The sequence below is a fragment of the Paramisgurnus dabryanus genome, chromosome 1 (assembly GCF_030506205.2).
Source record: "Paramisgurnus dabryanus chromosome 1, PD_genome_1.1, whole genome shotgun sequence".
NCBI lineage: Eukaryota > Metazoa > Chordata > Actinopteri > Cypriniformes > Cobitidae > Paramisgurnus > Paramisgurnus dabryanus.
Genome location: NC_133337.1, coordinates 30,446,333 through 30,472,712, shown reverse-complemented (window position 1 = coordinate 30,472,712; position 26,380 = coordinate 30,446,333). Strand labels below are relative to the sequence as shown.

General features: G+C 35.6%; 1 long non-coding RNA gene across 2 annotated transcripts; it reads right to left on the bottom strand.

The window, feature by feature from the left end:
- Positions 1-5,453: 5,453 nt before the first annotated feature.
- On the bottom strand, positions 5,454-8,565 carry LOC135779131 (uncharacterized). Of its 2 annotated transcripts, XR_012337799.1 has the most exons (5): positions 8,269-8,565; positions 6,668-6,724; positions 6,465-6,528; positions 6,117-6,178; positions 5,454-5,957 (listed from the first exon to the last, which is right to left on the bottom strand). It is a non-coding gene; the product is annotated as an uncharacterized lncRNA (long non-coding RNA). The 2 variants fall into 2 exon arrangements; XR_010544692.2 differs by lacking the exon at positions 8,269-8,565 and having other exon boundaries at positions 6,668-7,002.
- Between the last annotated feature and the right edge of the window lie 17,815 nt (positions 8,566-26,380).

The window sequence follows — 26,380 nt, the reverse complement described above, 5'->3', positions numbered from 1 at the left end:
AAATAATTATTTTCTTACATGTATACATGTATGTGTGTATTTATATATACATAATAATTATACACAAGAAACACACAAATATATTATGCAAACACAAACGTTTATTTTGTATGCTATTAATCGTGATTAATCTTTTGACAGCCCTACCGATATTTCAAAAAGATATCTGAGATATAAATATATAAGGTTAGTAGGTATGAGGTTAGTAGGTTAAGTTACTATTAAATTCTATTTTTTAGTATTTTATTATATAATTTTTTCATTATTTTATTGTATTATTTCATTTTATTTTATTTTATTATCTAGGGTATTATTAAACATTTTAAATAGCTTCCGCAAACCTCAATTTACTATTCACTGATTTATTAACAGTGTAAATTTTTCGTCCACCATTCATAATACTTGGAGGGGGCGGCACCCCTATTTTTGTCCTTGCAACTGTCAATGGTTGATAAATTAGATTTATGTCGTAGGCTTATTGAAAGACAATGGTCCAGTAAATATGCATAGGAAACAAGACAAGACACGGACCATTATTGATCGCCCCCAAATTAGTTTCCTGACTAACAGTGAAAGAAAGGAAACAGAGAGAGGAGGAGGAGGAGGAGGAGAGAGGAGCGTGGTGATAACAGTGTACCGTAGAGACGCTTCTCTTCTGGCAGCGCGACAGCTCTCTAGGGAAGCAATAATCCGATTCGCAGAGCTTTAATTTCACTCAGCAGGTTTAAAGAGGATCTGAGCCAACTTAGCCCCAACTGGAGCTTCTCCGTCCCAAACACGTCTCTCGCCGTGCCACACAACATGGGTCTGTGGATACTGAACATTTTTCTCCTTTCATCTCGAAGTTTATTAATCTCCAAACAGCCTAGAAGCAGAAATAGTTGTTTTAGGGCTTTTACTACAGCTCAGACAGACATAAACCAGCAAGCAATAGCCATTTCACTGTCTAGGTTAACCATAGACCCAATATAGCCTGGCTATAAGTAACCCACTTGAATTTAATTTCCACTTAAAATAACTTGCAAGATGATATTCTGTTAAATGTTTATTTTATTTATTTTATTATTTTATATAAAATTTCATTCAATTATTTATTTTATATTATTTTATATATTTTTTGCTTCATTTTATTTTATTTTATTTTAAGACCTCGTTATAGCCTTGACGTCTGGGTTGTGTTTGGACGTCTATTAGATCTAGTCTTTTAAACGCAAAATTGCTTGCGAAATTAGGTACGATGACAAGCTGTATAATCTAAATAATCTGAAATTGATCAATAATCAACAGTAGCATTAAACACCCATAAAAAGAGAGTTCATTCAATCCCATTCAATTCAGTTTCATTCAATATAGCATATAGCCTTTCTTCTTCAAAGTTGTAATCCATATTCACCAAGGAGGGACAGGTCATCTACAGAGATCAGAACGCACTGTCGCAGATAACATCAGCTGTGACATCACAGGTCACCGAAGATGACCCCTATAAGTGACATCATCAGGAAAAAAGGTGCTTAGAGACGCTAAAAGAGGTGACCTTACGTATCACTGTAGTTGCATGTTTAATGCTATTATACTGTGGCATTAAAGAACAACTATGGTCCGATTCATGATTTTACATTTCCTTTAGTGTGTAAGTGTGTAGTACATGTTAACGATACGCAAAAAGTACAAACCCCAAAGTAAACAATGACACGAGCTATCGTTTACAATGTAAATCTCTTTTCTTGGACTACAACAAACACGCGGATTATAGGCAACAGTTTACTTCCTGAGATTGGTGATGTAGTAAAGACTGACATTATCATAATTCCTGTTTGGATCCTAAGGAATGAATGGGGCTAGGCTAAATGCTAACACATTCACGACCTGCTGTACAAAGATTAAGTGCACACATTGTAGAAAGGATAGGTATGTATTATTTTTCTAAGTTGAGGTAAGACCATAGTAAAATATTGAAAAACAATGCTGTTTTCCTTTAACGGCCTATGGTAGTATGATAATGATATAAAACATAAAAAATTACATTCACAAATATACACAAATTTGAAGTAATTTTATCTACAGTAAAACTTTAAGCACTATATCAATTGGTTAAAATTAGTATTCACACATCCGCTCTCCTTTTATCAGTGTCCTTAAGACTCCAGGGTAAATGTAATCTTTCATGTAAAGTTCAGGCCCTTTAAAACCTTCAGAGCTCTGTTCTGCTGGATACTTCATAGTGTTTCGACACAGTTAAGATGAGTCATCAGTTCAGAGATTTAAAATCCCTTCAACATCACCATCTGGCCCTCAGATATCCTCAGAGACATCAACTTGTCCTTGAAAGTTCTGTATGCTAAAATGATAAATGAATCAAACCAAAGACACTGGATATAACAAGATTAAGCACTCATTAATATAACCGGGGGGCAATACAATGCTCAATGTGGCCGCTATGTCAACGCAAGTTCCGCCTTTCAGGTAAAAGAACCAATCAACAATCAATAAAACTGACGATTCTCTGGGGGAGGGGCTTTGTACAGAGTTGCAGCACAGCAGCAGCTGAAACGACTGCGAAAAACTTGTTTTTTTTTTAAACATTTCAGATTATAGAAACAAAAATTATGGTACAGTTGATTTTATTAATTGTTGGTCAGAAACGTGTTGTTTAATTGTTTAATTTTAGCACGCAATTTTAAGAGATATCTGTGTTTCCCCATTCAAGTGCTGTTCACATTATAACAATAACTATAACAATAACTTTATTTGCGTCCACGCCACCGGACAATAACGATAAATTGTATGCTAATTGTAGTGTTGTAATCAAGACCACCTTAACCGAGACCAAGTCATGACCAAGACCAGGACAGGCCGAGACAAGACCAAGGGCTCTATCTTACACCCGGCGCAATGCAGCGCAATGCGTGACGCAAGTGTCTTTTGCTAGTTTCCGCCCTGCGCAATTATCATTTTCACATTTAGCGCCATGTTGTTTAAATAGCAAATTCATTTGCGCCCCCTTTTGCGCCCATGGACGTTCTGGTCTGAAACCGAGGTGTGTTCAGGCGCATTGTTGGCGCGTTGCTATTTTGAGGCAACTAAAATAGACTACGCCATTGACCAACAAAAACCTGGTGTAAAGTCAACGGCGCAATATGTTTTTTGTTATTTAAAGAGCGCATTAGTAATATGCGCCCATAAATGGGACGACAACGTGGGTTTGCTTATCACATACATGAATGCACAGCAGCACAAAAACACTTTTAAATATGAAAAATTAAAGGATTGAATGTAAAAGATTATTATTGAGTCTCTTGGATATAAATGAGGACCGATTATGAGACGTTAGAAGGCACAAAGAGCTGCTTCAGCAGCCTGGTAAAATAAATGCTTTGCTTTAAACAAATGCATCTGTTTTTAAATGTTTTTTTGTAAATGCTACCTCACGGATTTATTGTATATGATGACGCTGTACCTGTGGATATGGTGGGATGAGAAACAATTTTAAGTAATGCTTAAAAAAAACTCAGGACGCTGTCCAAGTGCTGAAACTGGCGGAGAGCCGTTTGTAAATTCTTTATCTCCTGTTTATTACAAATAAAGTATTTTTACAGTACAAACCTTTTCTTACAAGCTTGATATTGGATAGCCATACATTTAAAGAAATTAAAAGCCTGCTTTTTTACTTCTATGACTAAAAGAAAACGGGTTTTAAAGGTTTTAATAAAAAAAATAACAATTTCTATACAAGTGAAAAACAACACAATTATTTAACATTAATCTTAAACTGGAGATCTTCTTCCTCCGCTTAGTTTTTCAGTTTACAAAGTCCGTCATCTAAATAGGGATTAGACATAGCGCCAGCGCAACTGGCTTTTAAAGGGGATGAGAGCTGGGACTCTCATTGGTTTATTGCACGTTACGCCCAAAATACTCCCATTACTCATAAAAAAAAGAACCAGCCCTTTTCGACCATGCGCTTGGCACACAAACCATTTTTCCCGTCGTTAAATTAGCCTAAGTGGATTCGAACACGCCCATTTAGACGTTGCGCTGTGCGCTTTAGACAATGCGCTTAGATCGTTAAAATAGGGCCCCAAGACTTTTAAGGGTCGAGACCAAATCAAGACCAAGACCAAAACAGACCGAGACCAAGAACCAAACAGGCCGAGACAAAGTCAAGACCAAGACCAGTGTAAGTCACTGCATTAAAACACTTATGATAAAATGTAGAATATGCATATGATTAGGCACTTCTTGTCTGTGTGTGTATGCCATGAGAGAAGTTGATAAAACAATCAAAGTCATTGCAGATATGTGGGAATTTTTCTTTGTCTATAAGCAAATAAAGGTGAACAAACACTAAAGAGCTGAAATCAACTTAAATATTTATTTTGATCCGTCCTTCCATGGCTTGCCATCCACTTAACACAATGCAGGTGTTTTTAGTAATAAAAGTAGAAAAATTGTCATTGGGAGAAACTTAAACAATGCTTAAACAATGCCAACATCATATGCCAAACCTGAATAAACTTCATAAAATTAATTTGTGATGTTCCATCAGTTGTGGTCTTGACCGGTCTTGAAATAAAATTCCAAGTCCTCTTTGTCTGAGACCAAGACGAGAAAAATGCAATCGATTCCAAAATGAGACCAAAACCTTTAAAAAGTGGTCTTGAGACCGGTCTCAAGACCACAGTATGTTTGGGCACATTTTTTGGGCACACAGCGGCAGTTATGTGGGCACATTTTTAAAGATTTGAAAACTGATAAGTTGACTTGTCCTAGCCATTTGTTTTGAACTTTTTTACTAACAACATAACTCCCATAATTATTTGTTATTTACATTATAATATTTAATTTTGGATGTTTAGAATTGACCATGCAGCTGCTTCACAGAAAGTTATAAAACATTTCAAAACTTCAATGTAAAATCAATTAATCTGCAATAATAACCACACTTACAATATCAAGGTGAATAATCGTCAATTGCGATTTTCGTCAATCTTGAAGTGTAGCCCTAGTAAGTGGGCATAAATAGGTGATAGGTTTCCCCAACACTTAAATCATTGCACACACATCTGTGTCTATTATTGTTAAGTAGCCTTTAACCACACTGTTAACGATTTCCCTGTATTTTTACAGTACGGTACTGGCAGCACGGTTGCCAGTAAGTTACTGTATTTTGGTTTTACAGTACTGTACTGTAATACCATTTTACAGTACACAAACTAGTACTGTATAGTTACAAAGCAGTACTGTACTGTAATTTTACAATATTTTATTACAGTAGTCTATTTTTACAGTAATTTACTGTAATGTCTATATTGACCCATAAATACTATTTATTACTTATTGCAGTTAATACAATAATATTATATAAAATAGCTAGAGATTTAGGTTTAAATCTATAGTTATTAATATGGTAAAAATGCTAAATTAAAACATAATGAATTAAAAGGCAATCCAAGCAATGTATGTATCAAAATTTTATTTAAAAAAACATTTAATTGAAACAAACATATTTAAAACAAGATTTTAAACAATAATAAACATATAATCAAGTAACATAAAATAAAATCAACAAGTATAAACAAGTTTGGAGACCCCTGCTGTAACATATTTAACTCTGGCAAATAGAACACTGGTCCATAGTTTGAAGTTTTCAGTTTAAAGTCCATCATCGACTAAAAGGTAACATTTCACTGTGGTAAAAAGAACACTGGCCCATAGTTTTAAATATTCTACTTGAATTTCATTTAACACTAAAAATAAATGCATTAAACTGTGGCAGACAGACCACAGTGGCCTTTACTTTGAAGTCGTCCATTCGAACTCAATCAGGGACTGCATGAAGCTGTTCACAGGGGTTAATGGCCACAGCTTTTCTCTGCACCAAGTTCCTTGTCTTTTTGCTTGCTCCTTGTCTGGATGTGCACTTTTTCCCATCTTTGGAATTAATTCTATCCAGAAACCTGTTAGAAATATCATAAACATTAAGTCAACAAATATAAGATAGAAAAAGATTCTTAAAAAATTAAACTCAGCCTTGAATTTACTCCTATTCTGAAACCTTTTGCTCTTATTCTACTGTTCCACACCTAATTTCACTAAAATACAGAAGATTCACTTACCTCTGAACAAACTCTTTCCTCAATGGACAGCATCCACCTGGATCCTGTCATGATTGAATGTCCTGAACAGAAAGTACAATTGTTACTGATTTGGACACAACTTTTTATTCTGAAAACAAAATCTTTTGTCAATAAAGTCCAGGGACACCTCTGCTAAATAAATACAATTATTAAATTAAATTTCTTATAACCAAAGTGTGAATATTTCTGTTTGTATATTTCTACATGGCAAACTAAGACAATTGTGTACATGTTGTGTATGGTCGTGTTACAGTGTTGTGTGTGAATGAGTGAATGAGTGTATACATGGGTATTTAAAGAAACTGTAGTGGTAAAGTGCAAACTTACCGAACATAATGTGCTTGGTGTGTGTCTGGTATCACCCGTTGTGCCTCCACATCTGCCTTAACTCCTGAAAAGTGCAATGACACTCATGTAAACTACAAATAAAAAGTCAGCCACATTCCTGTGTAATTTTGCATGTGACGTGAAAGCATTTAATATTGCAGTCGAAAAAATACATGACTTGTAACTGTACATCATGTACTTGCCTGGTGCCTTTAAAGATGATCCATCTTACCCAATCCAGTTTACAAGCAATGGTAAGACTGTAAAAAAGACAAATGTTACAAAATCTGTTAGCCATAGAAATAAATAGACATTGTGAAGGAAATGGTAAAAGAAAATTTAGTAACACTTTACTATAAGAGTTTATTCCTTAACATTTGGTAATGCCTTAGCTAATATGAACTAACAATGAACAATATATTTTACAACATTAATAATATTTGATAATGTTCATTGTGCAGAGACAAAGTGATTGATTTAAAAATTTATTAAGTGTTTAAATCTAATATCATGCTATGCTAACAAATAAAACATTACTGTAAGTGTTTAGTCAGTTGTAAAACAAATATATATATATATATATATATATATATATATATATATATATATATATATATATATATATATATATATATATATATATATATATATTAGTTGTTATATTATATATTATATCTAAATAAGTCTTTTTTTAATTATAACATCTTGTCTACAGAAAATCTCTGAAAATGTCTCGTTTAGTGCAGAAAATAGCGATTTATAGTGACAAGGTAAAAAGACTGTCCCTTTAATGTTTTACCCGGACCGGCTGCGGTGTAACACGCTATTTCACGCAAAGTTTTTTTAACAAGTTAGTAGCTAGCTGCTCACTTTAAAGATAAACATGATCGCCTAAATCTGAGCAATCCTGGTGATGCCAGTTTCCTACACGATGTTATTATGGACTATTTTACATCCAGAGATGAAGGATCAGATGACAGAGACGAGAAGACAAAGGTACGTAAATGCGGAGCCCATTCTCTTTTCGTGCATTGATTTGATGTGTTTTGGAAACTTATATATACTGCATGTAATGCATCTGAAGTGGTGGAAACAATATGCCATAAAAATGTATTGGACAACTTACTGGGAGTGTAAAACGCTTAAGAGAAGATATTCTCTGCTTTTGCGGATATACCGTAATATAATAACAACAACAATACGCGCGGCAATCCCTTTCGTTCATCTGATATTAAGATGAGCCCAGGTCTGAATGATATTTGGTCGAAGTTAAAGCTGCGATGAGTTCGATGCATGTATCCAGTTAAATATGAGGTTTCTTGTTTTCACTTCTGTGGAGGAGTTCGGTATGCTGTGTACGGCGTGTCAAGTCCTGTCTGTTTACAACCACAGCCTTACCAAACAGTCGAACTTAATACTTTTCTCTGACGCTAACTGAATGGATGAAACGCCGAGATAAACGACCGTTATGCTGGGACCGCAAGACCGCGCTGGCGGGTTGTCTTTGTCCATTTCGTTAAAAATAGTTTCATTGTCACCACACTTTCATCACAATATAAACTCACCAAAACCCTCATAATTTAGTTAAAACAACCCTATATTCATTAAAAAAGGTGTAAAGCGAGTTAAAGCAGCGGTAGACATCTGTGTGTAACGTTAGCTTACTTTCTGAGGGAGATTGAAACTTTGTTGGCGACCGTTTTTTTCTCTCATTGCACGTTTAAAACAATATTGTGACAAACTATTGACAACATTCTTAAACTAAAAATTAAGTTTTCATGAAACAGAAATATTTCAAACTTACCGAACTGACAGAAATCAATCATCCTCCTTCAGCTGCAGCCAGGAGTTGTGCTCTCCCTCCCTCTGTGTGATTTGACTCTGGCGCACTTTCTCTGATTATTGCAAGTACACCTGGCACATTACAGCAATGGCTACAGCAAGGTTACATCAAGACCAAAATATACTGTAAAATTTTCCCGCTCAAACAAATTTACCCAGAATGCATTATGAACTGCAGTACTGTACTGTAATGTATACATACAGTATAGTACTGTGGATTTTTACAGTAATGTACTGCTAAATCTACAGCGACATCTAACAGTGCATTGTTAGGAAAACCAATAAAGTCGTAATTGATATACTGTACAAACTGTATTATTTAAGGGCTATCTGAGACCCTCATTTGGCGCTTTACATGTTAAAGTATGTGAACGACTTAGCATGTATGTTCACATCGCACGTGAACACAAAGACACAGACTAAAATGATACATAGCTAACAGGTGCCGAGCTATCAGAATTACTGAGGGCTGATGCGTCATGTATCTTAATGACCAAAACACATCAATTATTTAAACGTATAAATCATTCATCAGACTAAAAACACAAGCAGACCTTTTGTTAATGCTCAGGTCGAGGTGTAGAAACGTAAAAACGCTTGTAATGCCGACGCATCAGACACTGAAGGCGATTAAGACATCTTAACAGTTTAAATTTAAAGTTTCAATCTGCAATGACTAAATGTCATTGACGTATTGGGCAGACACTTTTATCCAAAGCGACTTAAAGTGCATTACAAAGTATATTTTTTTATTAGTACGAGTGTTCCCTGGGATCAAACCCACAACGTTATGCGCCACTAACGCATCAACTATCTATATTTGCTCACATAAAACATACAATAAAACCACAATAAAAACATCAAAACACATCTGAATGCCCAGATGTGTATATGAACACTGGTTTGCACTGTGTTGGGCTGCCACTGACAACCTTAATCCTGCTAACCAGCACAATTTCGACCATAATTAAATTACACTTCTTTTTAGTTTACCTAGAGGCGTCAAGCAAGTCCATCAAATGGATCCCCCGGCACCTCTGTATAACATTTGAAGGCGCCGGTGGATCTGACGTGTGTCTTGGTACAATTAAACTCACTCACCACATTCTGACCTCAGATCATTCTAGACACACTGGCTGAAACTTATCTGCAACAAACAGCTGAGCCTTGCCCAATGCTGCGGTTACAATGACCTCCGCAGACGTCACACCGACCTATACAATGTCTGGGACCAAAGACAGCAATCTCAGTGCCTCCCTGTCCAGTCAGATAATGACTTTAGAGACACTGCTTTGTGTATGAAGGGAGCCTGTAAGAAAACTGGTTTTGTACTGACTGGCACCTTTACTTTATGCAAACATCTTACTGTAAAATAATGTTCCCTAGCTGTCACTGGGGCAGTACCCTTTCTAAAATGTATACTTTTGCACCTAAAAGAGGATATATTAGTACTTTCAAGATACATATTTTGTATACATATTAAGGCGATTAATCGCGACTAATTGTTTGTAGAATAAAAATGTTTGTTTACATCATACTGTATTTGTGTGTATTGTGTATAATAATTATGTATATATAAATACATACAGATGCAAGTATATATTATACAGTAAATATTTACATGTGTATATACATTTTCATATTTATATAGAATTTATATTATTAGTATGATTTACAATATAACACGATTAGTCACGATTAGTCGCGATTAATCGTTTTGCAGCCCTAATACATATCTGTATGTAAATGGTATATATTAGGACCTTTTTAAGGGGTATGGCCCAGGGACAGCTAGGGACCCTTTTTAACCATTTTTCGACCATTTTTACAGTGTAATGACTGATAAACTATAAAATTAAACCAATAATTTACGTTTCTTCAAATGCTCTCTCTCACTGCTCCAGATTCATTTTATTTGCAAGCAACCATCAAACCAGACAGACAGGATAGTGGGAAATCACAAGAAGTGAAGGACAAATTTATACTACTCCCAAAAATTTGTCTCGGTTGACAGGATGATGCAAACATTTCATCTGGATGTGACATGATCTTACCATGATATACAGCCTGTAAAGGCAACATTTTTAAGCTTTGGGACGTGGCCCCAAGCAGGGGAACAACGGGGAGGTTCATAAATATTAATTTAGTTAAGTAACATTCGGTCAGTAGTCTTTAAAGATTTGCATTAAGCGAGCATTAGCCTTATCACTCATGTTTCTTTGGCAAAAACGTCTCCTTTGAATGTGGCGAACCACATTTCGCCCGCACCAACGCCAAGCAAAACAAAGCTCGTAAAGTTTAACGATAATTTCCCAAACATCTTGAGTATGGGAGCGCACTTAGAAATCCGTACAATATGTCACACATTCATAAACGCCCCAGCACTCAGACACAACCTGGTCTCCACAGACCGTCCCCACCGAAGCCCTGGGGCACGATAACCCACAAACACAGAGACATGAACGCTGCTGGAGCCTTATCCCACGTCTGATGTTTTAACACAATAGAGCAGTTCTCATAAAAAGCATTATGGGGCTTTCCCCTGGTGCCCCCTTCAGCTTCTACTCTCAGGTGGTCGAATTTGAAACAGCACTGGAGGGCCCTTTACAGCCAAACAGCATCTGTGCCAAACGTGAGATGCCTTCCATTAGGAACCGAAATAAACAGCTCGCCATGGCCGAGACAGCTTTGGTTTCATGTGAACAGCAGGCTACGGTAAACTAATGCCCTTGTCTGTGTCTCTCTCAGTCTGTGTATCTTTCTCTGCGCTCGCTCCTTTAAACTCATCTCTATCTCCTTCTCCTGATTAGTTGACCGTCCGGTTGGTGTCAAGTTCCATATAGCCAGCTGTCTGTAGTCGACGTGCGTTTGCGCTACATTTATAGTTTTAAATGAGCCACTTCGCTCGCCGCGCTCCTCTGTGAAGGGTTTGTGGGTCATCTCATCTCATGAGGAACGTATTAGGTCATATTTCATAACTAAAAAAGAAAAATAAGATATGTGCGGATAAAATAACGATGCTATATAGGTTTTCAAACTGTTTGTCCCCCTTGACCTAAATTATTTATTTTGAGTTTTAAGCATTTTAATAATTTATTAGAACATTTGCATGTTTAACTTCAAAAACAAACATATTTTACATAGTTATTGATACTATGTTATTACGTTATTAGACCTTGATCTGATCACTTTCTTTTATTGCATAAAAACGTATCTGTGCATTAGCATAAGTCTTCGAAGTTTTCTGATATATTGTAGTGTTGGGTAATAGTCACATGGCATGCAGATTCAACAAATCAAGTATATATTTTTGTTAGTAAGCATTTGGTTTAAATTTTTTAACATTAAAATTATTTATTTACATTTTCTGATTGAATTTTAATAATTTTTTTATTAACTCACGGGACCACCTGCAATTCCCCCACGAACCACCAGGGACTCACGAATTGCCGTTTGGGAAACCCTGCTCTACAGATTTGGGTTTTAAAAAAATAAAGAAAAACATTTCTTAGTATTTTTGTCTTGTTTTCAGTAAAAATATCTACAAATTCTTAAATTAAGATGCTTTATCTTGATAAGCAAATCGACCCAAGAAAATTCGTCTAGTTTTTAGACCAAAAATATCAAATTTAAGTGATTTTGTGCATAAAACAAGCAAAAAAAATCTGGCAATGAGGTAAGCATTTTTCCTAAACACTAAATTCAAGAAAATTCAAGATTTTTCTGCTTGTTTATGCACAAAATCACTTTAATTTCACTTATTTTCTTGAGTTGTTTTGCTTATCAAGAAAAAGCATCTTAATTTAAGAATTTTTAGATATTTTTACTGAATACTAAGAATTTTTTTTCTTGAAAATATTTTTTTTTTTGCAGTGAGTTAAGCACATCTTTTCCAACTCTTATTACCATAGCTATGATATAGTTTACGTTGAAATATTTTTAAAAATTCAGAAATATAATTTTGTAATAAATTATTTTATAAATTCATATAAATTTGTAAATACTTAAAGATTATTATTATTATTTTTTTTTTACATTTTGGTAACAAGATTGAGATTTTTTTGCATTATGTTAATGAGAATTGGGTAGATGCCTTATCTTACGGATTCTAAAGATATTTTTGTGCAATTATTTTTATTCGCTAAATTTGGCAACAACAAAAAAAACATTCAGGACCGCCCTTATTTGGACATTTTATTAAAATATCTATGATTTTAAAAAAAAGTATAATTAAAAATTGCTAAATGTTAGGGGCTGGTTAATTTGTAAAAATTTTTACTCGTTATATTATACTTCACAGCAGAGACAGATTATGTAGACAGCTAGTAATGTTTAGTATACTATACTATAGTACACAGTACATAAACAATATTTGCATGTGTGAACAGCACATACATAAACATTATATGCGTGTGCGTTTATATACAGTCTTTGCCAGCTGTTCCTTCATAAATCAGGTGCTTAACTCGATTACTCCTGCGCTTGAAAATCCAATGATAATATCAACCCACCACCCAAGTAAACAAATACGACAGTCTTCTGTTTCTTGTCATCTTCCTTTCATCCTTCCCTTGGCTTGTATGTTTAGCATAGTGAATCTGATCTTTATCAAAGGTGCCGTTAAAAGCCAACAAGCTTTGCATTCATGCGCCCTAATCTGTTTTACCCCACAGACCGAGCTGAGAGCTTGAGGTCAGATTTGTCACACTCCAGCAGGTTCCTCTTTGGGTCTAAAGCTGATATTCAGATCTTCACATGAACTTCCGTCCAGCTTGATGGTTCCAGCTGGTCACAATCTTGTCTTCCTCTTCGGCGACCGGGCGGAGCTCTGCGTCTGTTCCTGTGATAACAGACAACTCCATTGTCTCTTTTTCCCTCACCGGACGCTCTTATCCCCAACTTAGCCATATAAGACCAAACCCATAAGGTTCCCCTAAAAGCTAAACGTTATCACACTACGGATTTACATAGAAAAGAGGTCTTGTGTTGTAGTAAGGCAGAAGGTGGCAATGTGCACACTCGGCAGTGGCGTGTGGCATCTCCCCTGAGACAAGATACAGTAAAAACCAGGAGGTGCATTAAGCTGAACATAGTGGATTTTAATAGTTCAACTCAGGTCAGAAGCTGAAGCGCTCATTAAATTCGTTTGAACCCTCAGGCAATCAATACTTTACATTGAAGCCATGGTTTTGGATCGTGTGGATCTGGGTAAAACAGATCTATAGAGCCAATCCAAACATATCCAAACACACTACTGGGTGTCCCATTGCTGCACTAAACAGCCCAATAAAACTTTTACTGGCCCGGTTTCCCATGGGACTCGGATACAATGGCTTATTCTGACACATTTGTGATCCAATTTTACCACCATCAGGGGCAGAAGTGATGGTCATGGTTAGAATTGCTCTTTATGTTGTGGTCAATACAAAGCTGGTTTCGGCCTTATGTGCGACCATTTTGTTTTGCACTTTTTACCTCATTAATCAAATTAAACGTGGTAAAGTGACATTGGTATTGCGGCTATAGCTCTTAATTGAAAACATTATTCTAAATTACAAGAAATGAGTTACAATGGTCTAAAAATCTGTTTCTAGTTTGGTTTAATTTCTTCTCTCATTATGAATTTAAGATTTCCAGCTTTAAAGGAATAGTCTACTCATTTTCAATATTAAAATATGTTATTACCTTAACTAAGAACTGTTGAATCATCCCTCTATCATCTGTGTGTGTGCACGTAAGCGCTGGAGCGCGCTGCGACGCTACGATAGCATTTAGCTTAGCCCCATTCATTCAATGGTACCATTTAGAGATAAAGTTAGAAGTGACCAAACACATCAACGTTTTTCCCATTTAAGACGAGTAGTTATACGAGCAAGTTTGGTGGTACAAAATAAAACGTAGCGCTTTTCTAAGCGGATTTAAAAGAGGAACTATATTTTATGGCGTAATAGCACTTTTGGGAGTACTTCGACTCGGCGCAGTAACACCCTCCCTCTCCCATTATGAGGGTGAGAAGGGGAGCGGACTTTTCAGGCGAGTCGAAGTACTCCCAAAAGTGCTATTACGCCATAAAATATAGTTCCTCTTTTAAATCCGCTTAGAAAAGCGCTACGTTTTATTTTGTACCACCAAACTTGCTCGTATAACTACTCGTCTTAAATAGGAAAAACGTTGATGTGTTTGGTCACTTCTAACTTTATCTCTAAATGGCAGCATTGAATGAATGGGGCTAAGCTAAATGCTATCGTAGCGTCGCAGGGCGCTCCAGCGCTTACGTGCACACACACAGATGATAGAGGGATGATTCAACAGTTCTTAGTTAAGGTAATAACATATTTTAATATTGAAAATGAGTAGACTATTCCTTTAAGGGGAAAATCGTTAGAAATGAAAAGAAGTTCTTTTTGTTAACTTTTAAGTTTCTTGCAAATAAATTGGTAATACTTCACAATAATTTATTAGCATATCGTACTATCATCTGCACTGCATAAAAATATAGAAAAGGCCCATATTTATATGTGGATAGACCTGTTAAGCTGATAGTTTAGCACACCATACTATTAGTATATTGAATAAGAGAGTCACCTCAACCTTCCCACTTTCTGACCTCAGGTCAACCCCCATGCTACCGCTGTGTAGGTCAGTAATTTTTTACATGTTATATATGTACACACACTGTCAGAAAATGAATCCTAGCTGTACCCTTTCATTAAGTAAACCTTTGCACCTAAAATGTTCATAATAGTACCTCAGCGGTACAGGAAATGTATACATATCTGTATATTAGGACCTTTTTAAAGGATACCACCCCACACTGCAAAAAATGATTTTCAAGAAAAAAAAATCTTAGTATATTTACTTGTTTTCAGTAAAAATATCAAAAAAATCTTAAATTAAGATGCCTTTTCTTGATGAGCAAAATAACCCAAGAAATTTAAGTGATTTTGTGCATAAAACAAGCAAAAACATCTGCCAATGGGGTAAGCAAAGTTTTCTTGAATTTAGTGTTTAAGAAAAATGTTTAAGATTTTTTTGCTTACCCCATTGGCAATTATTATTTTTTTGCTTGTTTTATGCACAAAATCACTTAAATTTGATATTTTTGGTCTAAAAACTAGACTTATTTTCTTGGGTCGTTTTGCTCATCTTAATTTAAGGATTTTTGATATTTTATTTGGATTTACAAAAGTACTAATAGTTTTTTTTCTTGAAAATTATTTTTTGCAGTGCAGTGACAGCTATACTACAAAAAATGACTTTCTTACTTAGTATTTTTGAAATATCTAAAATTTCTTAAATCAAGATGCATGTTCTTGATGAGCAACATTACATAAGAAAAAAAACTAGTTTTTAGACAAAAAATATACAATTTAAGTCAATAATATGTGCTTAAAACAAGCAAAACTATCTGCCAATAATGTGAGAAAATTTTTCTTGAACTAAATGTTTAAGAAAAAAGTACTTAAATTGTATATTTTTAGACAAAAAATTTGATTTTTTTACTTAGGTCATTTTGCTGATCAAGAAAATACATGTTGATTTATGAATTTTTTGATATTTCTACTGAAAACAAGACAAAAAACGAATTAAAAAAGTATTTTTTTGCAGTGTAGAGACCATTTTTAACATTTGTGACCCATGCTGGCCAAATGAGTCAGAATGCGCACCATGTAATTTTAAGCTACAGACCAAAGAAAGTATGTAAATTTTGGTAGAAATTTTAGTTTTTATAAAAATGTGTGCATTAAGCCCTCATCTAGTGATCCCAATGCTCACAAATGATCTTTATTTGTACGTTTTCTGAGATGTGTACCATCCTTAATGCTTAACCTATACAAAGATGCGTGTCCATCCACATGCGCGTCTGACATTTTGGTTTCGGTTTTAAAACATACAGGACTTAGAAAATAAAATGCAAGACTTTATTGAAGTTAAAAGAGTTATTAAGAGTCATAAGACATTAAAACGATCTTCCTCGCGCTGAGGAACACCGGACGAGAAGCGCAGCTAGGACAACTCGGATGCATCGTACACCGGAAGTGTACATTACATAGCGCGAGCTTAGTCAGATAGCATCTACTTCACAATGCAAAATATACGTTAGCAGCCAATGTTACCCGTTAATGATTTGGGACAAATATGATGTCAAACTATGTGAGTGGCGCTCTGTGGCGCAACAGGGATTTGAGCAGTGTCCAGAGTCACACCGAACAGACGCAGCTGGTGTGCGTACATTCATAGAAAATAATGTCTTCTGTTTTTAGATTCATGGCGAGACGCCATTTTATATAAAAAAAAACATTTAAAAAAAATTAGGCCAAATTATTTCTGACAGTGTTATATTTAGATGCTATCTTATTATGCAAATGTAAATATGTTTAACATGTGACCAACAGCGTGGGGATTGATATAGTCACTGACCACATGGCTGTGACAATACTTGAGGCTTGACCTGAGGTCAGAAAGTGAGAAGGTGGAGATGACACTCCTCTTCAATATGCTAATAGTATGGTATACTATCAGGCCTATACACAAACACACACACACAAACGTAACCTCAGGGAGTGCACAGAAAATCATTCAATTCAACCAGACACTACTGCAGAGAAAGACCCTATTGAAGGTTTTTGTGCCACAGACAATGGCAGCTGAGGACAGAGCAGTCAGGAAAGTGAGTGTGGCCCCAGGGAATTATTCCTCATTCAAAAATAATCACATAAAAGCACCACACTCAAAATATGAACAAAAAACTCGAAGAACACTTAAACTACGGCCTTGTAAAAGGTACGGAAAGATGCTAATGCTTTTTCAGAATCGCTTAACGTAGCGAATTACAACCTTCTTTGGAAATTATGTATTACAACTCAATATATATTTTTTTAAACAACCACATCTACAATTATCCTGCAAGTTTATGACCGAGTTTTACGAACGCTCCGTTATGCCTGTTTGGTCCAATAAAGTGCGATTTCACGCTTTCTATTGGAAAAGCAACAAACAGACGCCATAAAACAAAACAACTTTATTACCACTCAGAGAACCCTCGACCCCAACGAAAGTGAATTTTCGTCTTGAGCCTTTCAAAATAAACGGCACAGGCAATCTTTGACGTACGCGCCGTGAGCTTTGTCCTAACTAGCCAACCCATCTTCAAGGTTGGACATCGATTTTCAAAAACAGCTATGCATGGAAATTCGCCTGATGGAGTGCTCCCTCTTATAATTTTTCTTTCCCTCTCCCTCTTCAAAATTGTTCCCCCAGCCTTGTTGCGGTTGTCATGGCAACCCTGGCCTATGACGGAGTTGGTGACAGAGAAGCGGAGAGGTGAGATTTATCTCAGAAACGGTGTGCGGAGACGGAGTGGTCCTCTCTGCGTTACCGTATGTGCTGCTATCGCACGACGCATGAATGCATTTATTTAAAATAGGCCTGGCAGAGCCTGACGCATGACATATGTCTATAGGGCTGCATCTTCGAAGGCCGTGGATAGATGAATGGAGATGCTTTTATCCTTTTAAAAGCATGTTGAGGGGTTGACTAAGGCAGAATAAAGGCTGTAAATGACAGTTGTTTTATCCGAGGAGGCGATTGCTCCTCTTTTGGTTGTCATTGAGACAGATATCATTGTGCATGTGTCATCAGCAACAGTACATCTAACAATACATTGACCTTTTCAACCGTTTGCCTGCCTACACTAACATTTTTTGAACACAATTGACTAAACAGTAATTTATTAACAATACATTTACGATAAATTTATTTATTCCATTTTTATCCACAGTGACTTTTTCCCTTTACAGCTAATAGTAAGCTCAGTATAGACCGTTTCAGCGGTCACAACATAAACAAGCCGCTGTCGCGGTCCGCACGTAACTTCCAGTAAACTCCGCTAATAATAAATAACAACAAATTCTTTAAACATAGTTTATTTATATAACAAGCAAACAAAACAACACATAGATTACTTAGGAAACCAAAACATTTGTTATTTTCGACGAGGCATTTGTTCAAGAGATCAGTTTAGCAACTTGTCAGACCATTAAAAAAACGAAACCGGAAGTAAGGTTCGGATCCAGACCTGTATCACGTGCGTCCGAAGAAACCATCTATACAAAGCTAAATATAAGCTACATTTACAGATAAATGCGTTGCGCCAATTTTTTAAAAATACATGTATTTAAAAAAATAAAGAATAACATTTAAAAATAAATAAATAAATACATATATTTAAAATAAGTTTAAAATAAATGCAAATACATTTCTGTAATAAATGCATTTAAAATAAATAAATAATAAATATATTGAAAATAAGTAAAAAAAAATGCAAATACATTTCTGTAATAAATGTAGTTAAAATAAATAAATGATACATTTTAAAATAAATGCAAATATATTTCTGTAATAAATGCATTTAAAATAAATAATAAATTAATAAATAAAAAATATATTTAACATAATTTTAAAATAAATGCAAATAAATTTCTGTAATAAATGCACTTAAAATAAATAAATAAATAAATAAAAAATCTTTAAAATAAGTAAAAAAAATGCAAATACATTTCTATAATAAATGCATTTAAAATAAATAAATAATACATTTAAAAATTAATACATATATTTAAAATAAGTTTAAAATAAATGCAAATATATTTCTGTAATAAATGCATTTAAAATAAATAAATAAATAAATAAAAAATTGATTTAAAATAAGTAAACAAAAATGCAAATGCATTTCTGTAATAAATGCATTTAAAATAAATAAATACTAAATTTGAAAATAAATAAATACATTTATAATTAATTAACACATCTAATGTTAAATAAATGAAACTCATTATTATATAGTGCATCTTAAAGAATGGCCATTAGCTTGCTATAATTTGCATTGCATTATTAGCGCCCATGGAAAGCCAACACCAAATCCAAGATTCGGAATTGCACTGCAAGATTGCATGCACACAAAAAAACTTGCAATCCGCAGGCGCAATACATTGTAAATTCACCCAATCTCTCGAAAATAACTCTGATGAAGCTGATATAAAGCCACTGGGCTGGAGTAAATCCCACAAGCTGAGGCAAGTGATTCCTGCTTTATCTGCCCACTCTATCCTAGATTTCCCGTTCAGTAACTCCAGCACACTGCTGTATAAGCTGACCACATTGCCAGAGAAATAATAATGGGACTCATAATGAGCTAATGAAAGAAAACCTCAGGAAACAAAACAAACTTCAGGGGGTATTTTAATCACAAAGCATAATCGTATAATGTGAACAGTAATTTAGGACAAAGCAAGCAATTTCCGTGTTTCCAAAAAAAGTACTTCCATCAACGGCCATGAACCATCAACAGGGATTTCACAGGTTATTAGAGCCGGAGAATCAAAACATTGTATCATTTAGCTGTGTAATTAAACTAAATGATCTGACTGGCGATTCAGATTAGTCTTGTGTGGTCAGCGTTTCACTATCGATGTAAAGTCTGGTCCATGGGATGAAATTAAAAGTAAAGAGTATGAAAGTTTATTATTAGAAGTCGGACTCCAGTCATGCATCAGGGTTCATGTTTAACCACATGCACACTGTATTCAACGTACCTGTTGTGTGTACAGACCTTCAGATGGGTTACAGATGGCAACCCAGGTGGACAATGAGGCATGCGACCTCACAATAGCCGTCACTATGACATCAGGCTGACTTTTGTCATATTGCACGCCTCAGTACAGACACGTATCAAAGAGCTGTCACCAAACTGTACGCACTCATGTGCAACAGACTGCAAAGGACTCTGGGATTGATAAATAAAATACAATGCCCAGTTTATGTGGTAGTCATGCTTAAAATTTTCTATTTGAGGCTGTGATCAAGATGGATCGGATCACTTTTGTATTGTGCCATTTTGACTTTCATTATTCTAACATGCAATTTATTTTCTATAAAAGAGAAATAACCACCGTATTTTCTTGTTAAATTTCAGGTTTATCTAACACCTGCATGATTAACATTATAACCCTATCTATTCCTCTGTCCAATTAAAAGCTGATTTATAACAAGAGCAAGAGACTTCAAGGACCATAAGTCCTAAGGTCAGAGGCGGTCAGAAGATCACCCGTCAAGCAGAAAGCGAACTGGGTAGGACACATGCCATGAAATGTGGCATCAGGTGCATTGGGTTGAACTGTACATGGCTCTTTTGCACCTGACGCCCACCCCCTCAATTGGGTCCCAGGACAGCCATTTGCTCATTGGCCTGTTACGTCCAATAGCATCTGCAGTAATTGGCTATTTCGGGACTGTGAAGGTTGAGCTAGCAAGGGAGAAAGGCCAAGCAAGCCAGCTGTCAGTAATAAACACAGCCCTCATTTATCAATTACCACCACCAACATGTGAGTGACATCCGAGCAATCTTAACACATATTTACTGTTAAACATGAGTGTTTGAAGGGATGGAAATCACAAGGACCAGGTTTTCGCTTTTATCACATTTACAGAAATAGTACATCCAAGTATCAGAAAATTATCTCAACATTTATTTACCCTCATGCCATCCTAGATGACAACCAACATGAGATTCAACATCATTTAAACAAAATTTACCATGTTGCCATGCATACACAATGTATCAATAGCTAAAAAAATAAAAAGAAGTGTATAGTTTATTTTCACAATCGTTCACTACTGAAGACATAGTAACCCACTAGAGTTGTACTTAAATCTGGGGTTTTCACAATTTTGTCAGCAGAGCCCCCTTGATCGAAATTATTTGAAGTGTACTCCCTTAAGTATGGAGCTGTGGAGGGGACCTTTGCGAAAAATTAAAGACTTTCTTGTGCACATACAAAACTTTCTCTTGATAATTTATTGTGCGTATGCGAAAGTTTCTTGTGCACATGAGATAGTCTTTTATTTTAAAAATTTTCGCAAAAGTCCCCTCCACGGCTCTGCACTTAAAGGTACAATTTGTAATATATTTGTAGTAAAATATCCAAAAACCACTAGTCTGGTGTTATATATGTTTTCCAGCTGATTACTAACAATATCTATAATGTTTACAACTACTTGTAAATTATGAGAAAATTGCTGCCCTAAACCGTGACACGGGGCAGTGCAGTCACCTGTAAATGACGTTAATATCTACGTTACCCTTTGTTACCGCCTTTGCTGATGTAAAAACCACATGACAACAGTGTCGCAGACAAATGCGGAAGTAATAGCGTCTGTCGGGCCACTCGCTTTTTTTATGGTAAGTTTGTTCATCTGAACCCTTAATTCTGTGCTGTGTTAACAAACCATCGTATTGGACTAATACTGTAACATCTATGACTAACAATTGCGTTTTGAACATTACATGTAATCTTACATAATGAAAAAATAATGATGTCATCAAACACAACATTTATAAAACTTGATTACTTTACCTCATGTGTAACATGGACCTCCTATAAACATTAAGGGACCCCCTTTAAAGCACAAAAATATAAATTTGTTTTTTATTAAAATTAAGTGAGAGCAAGGTTACATCGAGTTACATTTTTGGATTCATTGCTACAGTTCCCTTTCGAGGGAACTCACGCTGTGTCACTGCGGTGACACTTTGTGGACGCCTCCAAGGGTAAGTTCGTCTGAATGTGTATATCAAATTCAACCAATGGTGAGGCTTAACGACAAAGACAGGGTGACGCGGGAGCCAGGAAGTATATCGCTATCTGAAATATTGCCAAAGACAGCGTTACAGGGACGCAGGAAGTATGGCAAGGGAGACGCAGCGTCTCGTTCCCTTCTCAGGGAACAACAGTTAAATACCAGAGACTTTTCATGTGTCAAACACACAGAGGTGGAAAGTAACGAATTACATTTACTCACGTTACTGTAATTTAGTAGTTTTTTTGTGTACTTTTACTTTTTTGAGTAGTTTTTAAAATCTGTACTTTTACTTTTACTTAAGTATGTTTTGTTTAAAGTATTGTACTTCGCTACATTTTAAATCATATCCGTTACTGAGTAAAAAAGATTTTAAAAAAGCAAGGTGAAAAGACGCGCAACTGATGATTGATGGGCGCGGACGCGCAAAAAGAACCATGGAGACGGACGAGACATGCGCACGCTAATGCAGACCCGCCTCAGTTCAAATCTTATGAAAGAAACCCATGGTCATATTTAAGGGACCACTTTCCACTGATGCGAAGCGAGTGTTTCATTCCTATGAAAGGTAGGATTCATGCCTTTGAGTACGAAATTGCAGAGCGTGTTTTTACCGCTCATTTGCACGACGCGTTTTTAATACATGCGCATTATCTTCCGAGGTCTAGCAGCTTCGCGTCAAGTCAAACACAACTTCAGAACGTCCTCGAGAATGCGCAGACATTGGAGACATTGGAGAGAGAGAGAGAAAGGGAGAGAGAGGAAAGAGAGAGAGAGAGAGAGAGAGAGAGAGAGAGAGAGAGAGAGAGAGAGAGAGAGAGAGAGAGAGAGAGAGAGAGAGAGAGAGAGAGAGAGAGAGAGAGAGAGAGAGAGAGAGAGAGAGAGAGAGAGAGAGATGAATAAAGGTCTGACATCAGGTACCCAGGTCAGGGATGCTAGATGACAATAAACGTGTCAAAAGTATATAGACATGGCACCCATGCTCATTTAAACTATATATAAAATAATGTATGTTACCAGCAATACATCAATTACAACCTTACTATAGTGATTGTATTTACTAGCTGCTGACCACCTTCAAATGTGCCTAACTCGCATGTAAAAATCATTAAACAATTCCATAAATGTTTCTTAGTTTAAAAAAGCTTTTTATTTTATTAACTTTTTGTTATTGCACTTTAATTGTAAAGATGTTCCTTCAATTAAAAACAACTAGTTTGAGATTTATATTCCCATGTCGTTTTTGAACTATACTAGAATCCTCCACCTCTCCCCGCTCTAACTTTTACTCTGAGTAAATTTAAAATGACATACTTTTTACTTTAACTTGAGTAGATTTTTAGACCAGTAACTTTACTTTTACTTAAGTAAAATTTTATTAAAGTAACTTTACTTTTACTTGAGTACAATATTTTATTACTTTTTCCACCTCTGCAAACACAACTATACAAAAAAGCATTTTGTTATGAATCAACATTTGCATACAGAAGATATAAGCATTTAAAGCGAACAGTTTGGCACGTGTGCTTAAAAAGTCTAGAATTTTTATGATATTATAATATGGATTTTTTCACAGAAAACTTCAAGCACTTTCAATGACCTGTATCTATGCATGTACTGTATATTTTCAAAAAACTTCCTAGGGCCTTGAATTTCCCCCCCAGATTCACAAACTTTCAAGGATTTCAAGGACCCGTGGGAACCCTGAATGATGAGGGTTTGAGTTAAGGGTAATTTTGTGTTTCTTTGATTTTTGTGTTCATATAATACGTCAGTCTTTGCAGTTCACTTAATATGGCACATCTTTTTGTGCCATTTTATGTATTGATTTTTTTGTTGAATTATGTTTTTAATTTAGACTGATATTATTATTGTTGTTGATTGTATTTTCTAAATATCCAAAAATACATTCCTGCATTTCTGGCCTGGTTTATCCCAGCTTACCGATATTTCACAAAAAAAATCTATCTTTGCAACAGTTCAAACTTTTTTCAATTACAAAGAGCACTGGGTTTTAAGAAGCTTTGTGGAAATGCATCCATTAGTGCGCATCTGTGTATGTGTGCCAAAGTCAACAAAGAGCTTCTTCGTGTCGGCTTTTGTGGCATGCGATGATAAAATTGCAAAATTTTACAGTCGCTCACCGAGCTTCACATCTAATTACTCATTACATGTGAAGAAGCAGCAGCATCTTGAAGACTTTCATAATTTAAATATTAGACTCTTAGGAATTAAGGTCTCCAATGGTGCCAAACAGATATATAGCTGCTTTAATAAAAAAGATGGTGATTACAGTAAATGGCAAAGCCTTTCTTTTTCTACTCCCATTAAAGATTATAATTGCAGCGTGTGTCAAATTGAAAGAGACAGGGAGTATCAGGGTGTAAACATGTTTGATATTGTTACTTTTCTGGTATAAATTTAACTGGCCACATTTGCTAAGAGTGCAGCCAAATCCATTACGACAGAGCGGATAAATTAGAGGTCCGAATTGTGGTGGCAGAATAAATTTCAATTACTGTCTTCATTATCTAAAATTGGATTTCTCTGAACCCTCCACACCCACACACAAACGCACCAAAGCACCCATCTACACACACACACACAAAAGCCAAATTATTATACTAAAAGGCCATCGAAACCTTGGAATCATGACTTTGATGTGGTCAACAAAGTTGGTTTGGTCTGTATCCAAAGGTTTGTCCAATGCATTAGCATCTTGATATTCTTTAAAGAGTATCACATGTCCCTTAAACTGAAGTCTGTGTTGTGTCTGATTATGAATGCTGTTGGTATCTGAGCAATTTGGGGTTATTTCCCAATAAGCACAGTCCACCAATTGTCTCAGGAAGAGCACCAGATCAATTGGTTAAAAAACAGGCCAGAAACAAAACTATCAACGTGCACATCAAGAGGTCCACAGTTAAGATATTGGGTTTTGTTTTAGTCAAACACCTTTAGGCCGTCCCTGAAGAGTGAAGGAATTCATTAATAAGCTTCACGTTCCACACAAATGCGATTTGGGTTTAAAATCCGATCTGTGGGAGTTACTGTCTACCAGGTCGTTTGCAAGTGATGAAAACTGATTCATCTATTTAGACAGCGTCATCAATATCCAATGTTTCTACATTGGTTGTTCGCTTAAAAAACAACTGGGGTGTTTCAACCCATGGTTGGGTCAAATATGGACCAACCCACCCATTGCATTAACCCAAGCAACAATCCAGCATATGTTAGAACGATGCCAAGAGACTTAAATATAAACAAATGATGCATTTTGCCACTTTGTTAAGTAAGAATGGATAGATTTTGATTTGGGAATAAAGATCAAATTGTGAAATAAATGAAACAAATACAATCAAAAAATGCTGGGTTTTAACCCAGTGTTGGGTCAAAACGAGATAAACCCACCAATGGGTAAAAACAACCCAGCAATTTTGGTTGAAACTTCCCAGCATAGGTTCAATTACAACCCATTGGTTTGGGTTTGTCTTTTTTGACCCAATGTTGGGTTGAAAATAACTCAACATTTTTAGAGTGTTTTATAACATCCTTATTTAATCTTACTTGTTTATCAAAGATATATCCAGCTTCAATATCTGACTGCTATTGTCTCCAAACAGATTTTCTCACATGTGAGTGTGATTTGCAGATTTCATGCCAGTTCAAGCTTTAAAAAATAAACAGATTTAAGTCAAACATTTTCTTTGACAAAACCTTACAGTGTATCATCGTACTGAGGATTCTCCTCAGTGGGATATCACTAAAAGCTCTCAGTATCTCTGTACTGGGGGTAATTGCAGGTGTTCATACAGGAAACCTTAAAACACAGCTCAGTCATGACCACTGATCTATATATAAATGACTGGATTGCGCATGACGTCACACTTGTGAAGCCACCGCGCAGCCATGTTGGTATACCCAAACGTTCTATTAAATCAATGGACGTTATCAGATTTTAATGATAAAACATCACTTTACTCGTCTTCGTTTTTATATGTGAACTTACCCTGTACATTATTACAACACAAACGTCCAAAGCATGTAAATAGTTATTTACTGAAAGTTGTACATTTTGCGTTTTAATCAGTTATTATACATTCATCTTTATTACAGTATCAGATCAGCAGACAGACCGCAGCATATTTAGTATTAATGAGAATAAACGTGCTCATTCTGAAATCTAAATAAATATTCATGCTTTGTACCGTATGCGCATGCAATAATTTGCTAGTTTTAAATTATGTTATCTAAACTTACAAGTTACCTAAACTTATTTAGAGAAATAACGCTGACCGTCACAGTGTAGCTGAATGTCAAAAAAACTTTATTTATACCCGTGTCATTAACAAATGCAACAGACACACTCACCTTAACGGTTTTTTATAAATCCATTATCCTGCCCGATTAAAACATAAACATTGCAAAAAACACCA